Below are 8,502 nucleotides of genomic sequence, written 5' to 3'. Positions count from 1 at the left end.
AGAACCGTTGGTAGAAAAATCAATCTTCTTAACTTTTCCTTGTTAATTATGTTGACAGGGAAATTTCCCGTTATCGGCCCATATTGGTTTTTGTTTTCATTCTGGCGACTCAGTAAAGGTGTTGAGTGCAAATCAGTGTTAACTTTGTTCCTCGGGCTTCTGTAGGAAAGCCCGAGTCATAAAATGCAAACGTTTTGGTCGCCAAAAGGGAGTCATGGTCCAAGGCGTTCCATGCCTAGATCATGGAAACTGGGTACGAGAAAGGCGACATTGCTCGCTCTTCGTGACAGAACGCAGTGTTTTACGAAGAAAGTTTTGGTGAGAATCGCGCCTTATACGTTCATCTCGCATACAAAGATGTCGATTGTTTTCGGAAAGGGTCGGTCCACGATTAATATTGCTTGAAAGCCAGCCGGGTAAGCAAAGGTCAGACTCGAAACGTTCTCGTGAGATAACAACTGAGCCGATCGCGGTATGAGTTCAAACTACGAAAACACTGACAAAAAATATGCAGTCAATGACTGCATGTGGCTACTGTTGTTATTATTTAAAACATTTCAGTAAAAATCATATTGCAATAAAACGAGCTAAATACGAAAACCTTTTTGGACTGGTAGCTCATTAAAAACATGCGATTTGTTTCTTGCGAAATATGTCGATCTCCAAATTTGTAAAGATAAGACTTTTGGTAACTTGAATTAAATATCTTACCTCCAAGTTAGCTGGCTCTCTAGTAGGGTGCAGGAGAAAAAAAATAACGTGTGATTTTTGAGGCAAATTGTGCGGGAAAATTAGAACTTCTATTGTGCGGGGAATTGTGCGAGATTATTGGCGAACCAATGTTTTTGCCAAGTCCTAAGGAAAATCTGCATTGACGATAGTTTAGCCAGATTTATTTCACTGGTGGTTCACATATATTTAGCAGTCTTAGAAATCGTCAATTCTTTTAGAAAACTGTGTCTGAATGCTTACGAAAATCATGTTGCGTGACATCAACTAGACGAGTATGAAACCAAATTAAATAGAAAAACAGAATGCCGGATCTGCCGTTATAAATGAGTTCCTTTTTGAAAATACTCCTGTCTTGATTCAATAAAAATTGTAGGTCAAATATTTCATCATAAACTGCGTTAAAGGGCGCAAATGTTCGGAAGTTATCCGCAAAAAACACAGCTTAACAGTTTATGCAAATTAAGTGCAATGCAATTTGCGCCTTGCCTTAGGACTGTTGTTTTCGCGAAGGAGTTTATCTATTCGCTCTCCAAAGAAGATAAGACTCTTGAAAAGGGTTAAAGATCGCAACACGGCAAAGATGTTCAGCTGCACAATTCACTCGGATCGCCACGAGTAGGTGAATGAAATTCGTAAAATTTCTGCTAGCATGTACAATGTAATCGCCATGAGTTGTAACTAAAAAGACCTGGGAAATTCTTTGCAAACAAGTTCTCCCTAAATGCGTAGAAAGCTGTGATTCATTCTTAAAGGAAAATGGTTTAAACTCCCAACTTGCGACTGGATTAGGAGGATACTCAACGAAGCAACTTGAATAGCAAATATCTAAGCGAAACTGTCGTGCTAAAATACCCTGATTCTTTTGTTTCCATTGTGCCCAATACGGGTATTAAATTCGTAAAGTACGATTTGATACTGCGATACGAAGCCCGAGTAAACGCTCTAAGAGCGTCTAGTTATTCTTATTTGGTTGAAATTATCTCACAAACTGTTAAGAATCGCTTTAATTTATCAACGGAAAGAAAGAACCCTGGAACGTTTTTGCGAATTAGATGATCGAAAAAAAACAGGGAACATTGATCAGTCCAATCATCACCATCATTTCAGCAGAGTAGAACAAAACTGGAAATAGTCACACATCAGACATATGCTTTTGACATATATTGGACTAATTAACCTTTAAATGCGAGACTGTGCTCGGTTTTGTTCAGTGTATAGCGCTTTTACTGATCTGATTTAATCTACTCGGACACTTTGAAATGGATTCATGAGGGTGCCAGAGGAAACTAAGTTGACTTTGTGGCTACCTTTGCTACTAATGATGTTTAGATTTTGATATTGGCCTTAATTTGGTTTTTATTGTTGGTTTGCGTTTGTTCAGTACTCTTCTTCTTTGTCCCTTCTTTTGAAATGGGTGTAGCGTTACAATCTAATTACCCTTTTAGTTCCCTAAATTTGGTGAGCATCTTGTTTGTATGATTAAAGCGCTCATTCCCATCAGTTTAGTCTCAATTTAATTTGCATACGAAACCAGGCGTCATATGTGGTTAAGTTTCTTGTCTCGTCCTTGCTCAGGTAATGCGACTCCAAAACAGAACAGCTCTGACTGCTCTGAGAGATAGGCAGGTGAAGTTGTAATTGCGTCTTGAGTACGCGCAAAAGCGCCAAAAGTTCAAATTTTTCTCAAGACTTTTGTCCATGATTTTAGCAAGAGAATATTTTTAGCAACAGAATATTATTACTCTAATTAACTAAAAAGCTTGATTTGTGTTATTGTTATTAGGGTACATAGAGGAGGACGCCATGAACAACATATACGACGTTTTACAAGCCATCTTTATTGGCTTGGTTGTTGCTACTTTCCTTCTCAACACTGGTCGTGCTCTAAAAGGCATTGAGGTCTGCAAGGAATGTTTGATCTTCCTAAATGATAAAGTGCTAAAAACCAAAGGAGAAGTTTTCAATTTACTTTATATTGGTATCCATATGACGATCTTCAAGGTGTACTGTCTTATCCCTGATCACACAGAAGCACTAATCTACGGCAGAAAACTTCTGGACATTTTCCGCGAACGTGGTAAAAAACATGAAGAACGGAATCTTACTGTAAAACTGGCCGACATATATCGACAGCAGTATAAATACCTAGAAGCAAGAGAACTTTATAAGAAAGCGATTAATATCACGAAAGAAATGGGAGATAGAAAGAATGAAGCATACATTGATGAAAAGGTTGCAATTATGTCTTATTACCTTGGTGACTACGACAAAGGTAAAGAATATCTTGAGAAAGCCCTTGCCATCACATTACAACTTGGTGAAAAAAAGAGAGAGGCAACAGTTTACGCAAACTTAGGAACTGTGTTTACATCTCTTAGTGAATATGACAAGGCTAAAGAATATTTTGAGAAAGCACTTGTTATCAGAATACAAATTGGTGACAAAGAGGGAGAAGGCAGCTCGTACGGAAACTTAGGTACTGTGTTTAAATCTCTTGGTGAATATGACAAGGCTAAAGTATATTTTGAGAAAGCACTTGTTATCAGAATAAAAATTGGTGACAGAGAGGGAGAAGCCAGCTCGTACGGAAACTTAGGAACTGTGTTTACATCTCTTGGTAAATATGACAAGGCAAAAGAATATCTTGAGAAAGCACTTGCCATCACAATACAAATTGGTGACAAAAAGGGAGAAGCCAGCTTGTACGGAAACTTAGGAACTGTGTTTACATCTCTTGGTGAATATGACAAGGCTAAAGAATATCTTGAGAAAGCACTTGCCATCAGAATGCAAATTGGTGACAAAGAGGGAGAAGCAGCAGATTACGGAAACTTAGGAACTGTGTTCACATCTCTTGGTGAATATGACAAGGCTAAAGAATATCTTGAGAAAGCACTTGCCATCACAATACAAATTGGTGACAAAAACGGAGAAGCCAGCTCGTACGGAAACTTAGGAACTGTGTTTACTTCTCTTGGTGAATATGACAAGGCTAAAGAATATCTTGAGAAAGCACTTCCCATCAGAATGCAAATTGGTGACAAAGAGGGAGAAGCAGCAGATTACGGAAACTTAGCTACTGTGTTCATATCTCTTGGTGAATATGACAAGGCTAAAGAATATCTTGAGAAAGCACTTGTTATCAGAATACAAATTGGCCACAAAGAGGGAGAAGCCACCTCGCACGGAAACTTAGGAACTGTGTTCAGATCTCTTGGTGAATATGACAAGGCTAAAGAATATCTTGAGAAAGCACTTGCCATCAGAATGCAAATTGGTGACAAAAAGGGAGAAGCCAGCTCGTACGGAAACTTAGGAACTGTGTTTACATCTCTTGGTGAATATGACAAGGCTAAAGAATATCTTGAGAAAGCACTTGCCATCAGAATGCAAATTGGTGACAAAGAGGGAGAAGCAGCAGATTACGGAAACTTAGGAACTGTGTTTACATCTCTTGGTGAATATGACAAGGCTAAAGAATATCTTGAGAAGGCACTTGCCATCACAATACAAATTGGTGACAAAAAGGGAGAAGCCACCTCGTACGGAAACTTAGGAACTGTGTTTACATCTCTTGGTGAGTATGACAAGGCTAAAGAATATCTTGAGAAAGCACTTGCCATCAGAATGCAAATTGGTGACAAAAACGGAGAAGCCAGCTCGTACGGAAACTTAGGAACTGTGTTTACATCTCTTGGTGAGTATGACAAGGCTAAAGAATATCTTGAGAAAGCACTTGCCATCAGAATGCAAATTGGTGACAAAGAGGGAGTCGCCACCTCGTACGGAAACTTAGGAACTGTGTTTACATCTCTTGATGACTATGACAAGGCTAAAGAATATCTTGAGAAAGCGCTTGTTATCAGAATACAAATTGGTGACAAAAAGGGAGAAGCCACCTCGTACGGAAACTTAGGAAATGTGTTTAAATCTCTTGGTGAATATGACAAGGCTAAAGAATATTTTGAGAAAGCACTTGTTATCAGAATACAAATTGGTGACAAAGAGGGAGAAGCCACCTCGTACGGAAACTTAGGAACTGTGTTTACATCTCTTGGTGAATATGACAAGGCTAAAGAATATCTTGAGAAAGCACTTGCCATCAGAATGCAAATTGGTGACAAAAAGGGAGAAGCCAGCTCGTACGGAAACTTAGGAACTGTGTTCAGATCTCTTGGTGAATATGACAAGGCTAAAGAATATCTTGCGAAAGCACTTGACATCACAATACAAATTGGTGACAAACAGGGAGAAGCCAGCTCGTACGGAAACTTAGGAACTGTGTTTACATGTCTTGGTGAATATGACAAGGCTAAAGAATATCTTGAGAAAGCACTTGCCATCAGAATACAAATTGGTGACAAAAAGGGAGAAGCCAGCTCGTACGGAAACTTAGGAACTGTGTTTACATCTCTTGGTGAATATGACAAGGCTAAAGAATATCTTGAGAAAGCACTTGCCATCAGAATGCAAATTGGTGACAAAAAGGGAGAAGCCAGCTCGTACGGAAACTTAGGAACTGTGTTTACATGTCTTGGTGAATATGACAAGGCTAAAGAATATCTTGAGAAAGCACTTGACATCACAATACAAATTGGTGACAAACAGGGAGAAGCCAGCTCGTACGGAAACTTAGGAACTGTGTTTACATCTCTTGGTGAATATGACAAGGCTAAAGAATATCTTGAGAAAGCACTTGCCATCAGAATGCAAATTGGTGACAAAAACGGAGAAGCCAGCTCGTACGGAAACTTAGGAACTGTGTTTACATCTCTTGGTGAGTATGACAAGGCTAAAGAATATCTTGAGAAAGCACTTGCCATCAGAATGCAAATTGGTGACAAAGAGGGAGTCGCCACCTCGTACGGAAACTTAGGAACTGTGTTTACATCTCTTGATGACTATGACAAGGCTAAAGAATATCTTGAGAAAGCGCTTGTTATCAGAATACAAATTGGTGACAAAAAGGGAGAAGCCACCTCGTACGGAAACTTAGGAAATGTGTTTAAATCTCTTGGTGAATATGACAAGGCTAAAGAATATTTTGAGAAAGCACTTGTTATCAGAATACAAATTGGTGACAAAGAGGGAGAAGCCACCTCGTACGGAAACTTAGGAACTGTGTTTACATCTCTTGGTGAATATGACAAGGCTAAAGAATATCTTGAGAAAGCACTTGCCATCAGAATGCAAATTGGTGACAAAAAGGGAGAAGCCAGCTCGTACGGAAACTTAGGAACTGTGTTCAGATCTCTTGGTGAATATGACAAGGCTAAAGAATATCTTGCGAAAGCACTTGACATCACAATACAAATTGGTGACAAACAGGGAGAAGCCAGCTCGTACGGAAACTTAGGAACTGTGTTTACATGTCTTGGTGAATATGACAAGGCTAAAGAATATCTTGAGAAAGCACTTGCCATCAGAATACAAATTGGTGACAAAAAGGGAGAAGCCAGCTCGTACGGAAACTTAGGAACTGTGTTTACATCTCTTGGTGAATATGACAAGGCTAAAGAATATCTTGAGAAAGCACTTGCCATCAGAATGCAAATTGGTGACAAAAAGGGAGAAGCCAGCTCGTACGGAAACTTAGGAACTGTGTTTACATGTCTTGGTGAATATGACAAGGCTAAAGAATATCTTGAGAAAGCACTTGACATCACAATACAAATTGGTGACAAACAGGGAGAAGCCAGCTCGTACGGAAACTTAGGAACTGTGTTTACATCTCTTGGTGAATATGACAAGGCAAAAGAATATCTTGAAAAAGCACTTGCCATGAGAATACAAATTGGTGACAAAGAGGGAGAAGCAGCAGATTACGGAATGTTAGGAAAAGTGTTTACCTTTCTTGGTGAATATATCATGGCTGAAGATTATATTCAGAAGGCACTGTCAATTACTCGAGACATTAAGGACTTAGACAAAGAGTTTCAAAGTCTTTGTCTTCTTACGGTGGTGAAGTTATCCCAATACAAGATCCGGGAAGCGTTTGACTGTCTGTTTCTGAGTATGGATAAAAGCGAATCTTTACGACGGTTTTTACGGGACAACGACGATTTTAAGGTATCGTCTTCAGATGTTCGCAGTTTTTCCTACCGGACTCTAAGTGCATTCCTTTGTTTTGGGGCAAATCCGAACTATGGCCTTTATGTTCTAGAGTTGGAACGGGCTAGAGCACTAGCAGACTTGATGGCAACTCAGTATTCTGTTGAAAGCTACATCTCAGCTGATCGGCAATCGTGGATTGGTATTGGAAATATTATGAAAAAAGAAAGCAACTCTTCTTGTCTGTACATTTCTTATCATGATCATGGTCTGTTCTTCTGGGTTCTCAAGACAAGTGGAATCATTCATTTCCGAAGAATAACAGTAGATGAGAAGCTAGTTGGTGCCGGACTAGTTGGCAAGTTGGCTGATTTCTTCGCTACAAGCTTTCGAAGCTTTGGTATTGTACCGGAGGAAGATTGCGAAGATCGATCCTTAAATGACGTTCAGAGCCTCGCAGCATTGAGACTTATAGAGCAAGAAGATGAAGAAAGTGGAAACTCCGAATCGAGCTTTTCTTCGTACTACAGAATGTTAATCAGTCCGGTAGCTGATCTACTTGAGGAGCCGGAGCTCATTGTTGTTCCTGATCGCTGCTTAAACCAAGTTCCATTTCCAGCGTTAAAGGATGAAGGCGGGAGGTATTTATCAGAGAAATTTAGAATCCGCATCGTTCCTTCTTTGACGACTCTCAAGCTCATTCAGGACAGTCCTGCAGACTATCACAGTCAGACTGGTGCTCTGATAGTGGGGGATCCAGCAGTCGGTACGGTCCTTTACAAAGGAGAGAAAATGACCTTGCATAGGTTACCCTGTGCATTAAAGGAAGCAGTAATGATTGGACGACTGCTAGGTGTTCAACCTTTGTTAGGACAACACGCAACAAAGCAGGTGGTACTTGACAGGTTACATTCAGTGAGTCTGATCCATTTTGCAGCCCATGGTAATGCTGACCGAGGAGAAATTGCCCTTTCCCCGGTACGCCCTCCTAACAGGATTTCAGCTGAAGAAGATTACCTATTGACGATGTCTGACATTGCAAAAGTTCAACTGCGAGCTAAACTGGTGGTACTTAGCTGCTGTCATAGTGCACGTGGGCAGATTAGAGCCGAAGGAGTCATTGGAATCGCTCGAGCGTTCTTGGGATCCGGTGCACGGTCCGTTTTGGTGGCTCTATGGGCCATAAGTGACGAGGCAACAGAGCAGCTGATGCTTCATTTCTACAAACATCTTGTTCGTGGTAAGAGTGCCAGTGAATCTCTTCACCAGGCCATGAAGTGGATGAGAGGTAACGGCTTTGACATGGTTTCCGCGTGGGCGCCGTTTATGCTGATTGGGGATAACGTGACATTTGACTTTGGAAAATAAGAGTAAGTTTCCTTAAAGAGGTACTATGATGAAAATCGCATCTTTCCTATTCAATAAGTAGTTTCTTAGAAATCGATTTTGAAATAAAAACTAGCGCTAAAAATTCACGTCTCGACCTCTCCGAGGTCATTTTCAAGTGAGTAAAGTTTCTAAGTTAGCATAGATATGTTAAAAAACAAGTTATAATAGATAAAATGGCGAAAGCTAAAATGTGATAAAATATGTGAAAAAGTGAAGGACACTTGTATGAACAAGTGGACGGTGTAGCTGTGGGAACGCCACTGGGTTCCCTCATAACAAATGCCTTTACGTGCTAAATCAAGAAACAGCTAGAAATATCTTCTACAAACG

General features: G+C 40.0%; 1 pseudogene across 1 annotated transcript in view; it reads left to right on the top strand.

Moving 5' to 3' along the window:
• LOC145480897 (uncharacterized) overlaps nt 1-8,502 on the top strand; it is a 250,346-nt pseudogene that overhangs the window by 237,848 nt on the left and 3,996 nt on the right. Inside the window, exon 5 of the transcript XR_014048571.1 lies at nt 2,998-8,153. The product of XR_014048571.1 is annotated as an uncharacterized LOC145480897 (transcript). The remainder of the gene's footprint in view (nt 1-2,997; nt 8,154-8,502) is intronic.

Source organism: Orbicella franksi, chromosome 1 (assembly GCF_964199315.1).
Source record: "Orbicella franksi chromosome 1, jaOrbFran1.1, whole genome shotgun sequence".
In the NCBI taxonomy this organism is placed as follows: Eukaryota; Metazoa; Cnidaria; class Anthozoa; order Scleractinia; family Merulinidae; genus Orbicella; species Orbicella franksi.
Note: the sequence above shows the minus strand (reverse complement) of the source record. Positions and strands in the feature narration are given on the sequence as shown.